This window comes from Aptenodytes forsteri, unplaced genomic scaffold, assembly GCF_000699145.1.
Source record: "Aptenodytes forsteri isolate BGI_AS27 unplaced genomic scaffold, ASM69914v1 Scaffold250, whole genome shotgun sequence".
In the NCBI taxonomy this organism is placed as follows: Eukaryota; Metazoa; Chordata; class Aves; order Sphenisciformes; family Spheniscidae; genus Aptenodytes; species Aptenodytes forsteri.
Genome location: NW_008794008.1, coordinates 515912 through 519574, shown reverse-complemented (window position 1 = coordinate 519574; position 3663 = coordinate 515912).

Here is a 3663-nt window from a genome sequence, read left to right as displayed (position 1 = left end):
CAAATACAATACATATTTTCAGAAATGTAAAGGGAAATGCACAATTTTGTAAGGTTTAAAAAAAAAAAGTGACACTCATCTGTACAGGATCCTCAAATCATCCAAAAAGTAAAATTTACAAGGCAGTATCCACACAGCTATGTAAGGGCAGGTGCTACAGTGACAAAGCAGCAAACTTGCTAATACAATAAAATACAGAAAAAAGTGTTTTGGGGCACCAGATAATACATTTAGTACCGCTGAAGTTGTATATTTAGTAATACCCATATTTCTAGAAACACGTAACTGCAAACCTGGAGAATGTACTGAAAAATATTAAACATTATATACACATGAGGTAAATGTACCTTGGTCTTTTAAGAGGTAATTTGAGTTTAAAGCAACTGATATGGTGAAGTTTTATTGTTGTTTTTTTTTTTTTTTAAACACAAAATGATTAACACCTTGCAATCCTTTCAATGGCACAATATAAACAAGGAACTAACTAAAAGGTGAATTTCATGGCAATCATACTCAGAACCATTACTGAAAAAAAAAAAAATAGCCTCTTATTTCATCTGACACCTTCATGTCCCCGTATAATCAATCCCAACGTCTTTACCTATATACAAAGTCTTTCTTAGGATTACAAGTGGAACCACTGGAGGGTGACAGTGTGTCATACTTGGAAAGTCAGCTTGAGAAACATCCCAGAATTCCAGCTTTTAAGGTTGGAAGGTCCCTGAAGAATTCCAGCGTTCCAAAAACAACGTTTTGGGCTTTTCAGCATCAGACTATTTCCAATGCTCCTTACTCTCCATGTCCATATCCACCTGGTCACAAGTCTGTAAACCAAACTGAGGCTTCAATGCTACTAAAATGTCAAATTGATTAAACCCACAAAACTTAAGTGAATGTATAATGTATGTAATATTTACAATAAACATTTGCATCAGTATTCATCAGAAACTATTTTGGTATATACTTGAAATGATACAAAATTAATATTTTGAATGCTAAAATATTTTGGTCCCCCTGGATTTCCAAGAGCAGATCTGGTGATATTACAATCTTAATTTAAAAAATACTTATGTGTACCTGTGTCCATATATATAAGATATGATCTTACACAGGTAACATTTAAAGTTACATAATATATACAGACACAGCCTTTGTAAAAGGTGTTCAGTTTATATAATGGAAAAGAAGAACAAAGCTTGAAGTTGTGGTGTCAGAACAGAGGATACTTATAGCTCTATTCAGAATTTTCCTGTTCTGCATTCCAATGTGAATAATAAGGTTGTACCAAAATAACATTCCTAACGTCACACACCTTATCAAGCACCCTTCCTGTGCTTTGTTTTTGCAAGCTTTATTACAAAGCAAAAAATCAGAACGATATAAGAATAGTTGCTAGCAATTCAGGAGGATGAAGACTAGTAGGTGGTTGAGATGAGACAGACGTAACAAACCACTGTACAGTTGGCTGAATAATCTGCATGCCATAATGCTGTTCAGCTGCCGTAGATTCTGTTTTAAATGCAACAGAACTGCTCCTTATACTGTAGGAAACTAAACGTTATGGTGATAAGGTTTTCTAGGTGCTAAAAAAAGCCACTAATGAAATTATTTGATGAACTATATTGGAAGCGCTCTCGTGTTACCATCAAGATTGCTATAAAGATCTGAAGCATGCCAGTAGCCTGATGATTCTAAAGTATGAACTATACCATTTGTATCTATGGTAAAGATCCAGTTAAACCTCTGAAAAACTCAAAATTTAACAAAGCTAACAAATTGTTTAAATAGGAAGCCTTTGAAATCAGTATGGAGATACAGCAAGTTCTACTTTCATGCTGACGTGTTTTCTTTAAATATTTGTCTAGATACATAGAACTTGTTAGAGAGGCATGCCAAGTAGGTAGATTTAGGAGTTTAGTTATATTCATAATTTTTTTAGCATAGTCATAATTGAAAAACTGTGGTGCACAGCTGTCCATTTGCACAAAGGCATAGTTTATTTAAAATACCTACATGAAGTAATTTTTGATTCAGCTTTGATTGAGAGAGGCCTGAAGCACATAAGACTGACTGGTCAGATAATGCCAAACATAAGCGTGACAGCTGTACATACATTTAAATCCAATTGTTTCCTAAGAACTTCTCTTATCTCTTCCTCTTCTCCTGGATGCCATCTTCCAGTACGAGTAAACTCATCCATAAAGGCAGATGAATAAAGCAAGTCATTATTTGCAGTTCAACCTCTGAAGGTTTGTAATTCCCACATCATTTAAACCTATCTCCAAGCAAGCACTAAGAATTTGGAAATACGCAAGACTTAGCAAAGTGCTAAGGCTTACCTTGGCTAAGTCTTACATCACCTATATAGCCTGTTCTTACTAGGACTCATCCGTCTTACTGCTTTAACTACCATATATCACGGACTACGGAACACAATCTCGACTATGCTTCTGTCAGCAACCACCCTGCCACGGCTACTAGCTTTGTGAAAAACTCTCAGTGGACTGTATGCTGAAGAATGAAAAGGAAGCAGACTTAAGGCTGCCATGTGTGTTGCGTAATAGGATGGATACCGATGTGTTCTGGAGAGTAGGAGGTCAGGTGGCATATTAATTACCAGGCACATTTACATACTGCAATACTACTGAGTGTTTTGGGCATTAATGAAACCAAAAGGCCAACCAGACTCTTCCTAAAACTGCAATTAAAAAAAATAATCCTGGTAACAGCAGTTTTCTAAAGAGAATTTTACATATTAATTCCCCCAGTCCCCTCCAGAAGTTGTATATTCGGGCAGGAAGCAATTCAATTTCTAAACAAGTTTGCGAAAATCTTGTGATATCCTTAAAATCTCAGGTAAATCTTGACTAAAGCCATGCATATTCTTCTGTGTTCATATGACAACACAAGCCACCATAAGCTTTGTTCTTGTAACTATGAAGAGGATCGCTGGAATCCTCTGGTATTTGTATCCAAAGACCTGCAGCGCACCACTTTCTGTAGCTCACCACTTTCTGTGTATGAGGCACACACAAAATATATGCACAGAAAATTTATAAGCAGCTTTGAACTTTCTGGTACAAAAGCCCAAATAACTTCTCCTTAATTACAGGTGCACTTAATCCTCATTTAATTGCAAATATTGTTCTTTGAGCCTTAAGACTCTGCAGAACTGCACAGAAAATTTGCTTTTCATATTTGATTTAGTGGAGCAAAATCTCCCTTAAGAACATCTTACTCCTCTTGCCACTTTTCTGAAGTAGATAGGTACTTCAAGCATTTTAGAAGTACCCTTGATAAAAAAAATCTTATATAATTATGACTCATGACTTGACAATTACAAAATATGACACTGAATTAACTAGCTTACACTATTTAAAACTCCTACAGTGGTTTAAAGAGTCAGATTTGGTAAAATTAAAGGTATTCCATGAATTATGTACTCGCTGAAACGAGTGTGAATTAGATCTTAGCTAGGCAAAAGAATAGTTGATTTTTAACTTGTATTTTTGAAACCAAAAGTACCATAGGCTTTGTACGCTCCTACTGTTTTGCATTAAAAGACTCAAAAGCGGCACTTACTGGTATAATACAATCTATTTTGAAGGCAATGTAATGTTCTGAAAAAGTGGAAAAAACCTAGTAATCATGTATAAAGTACAG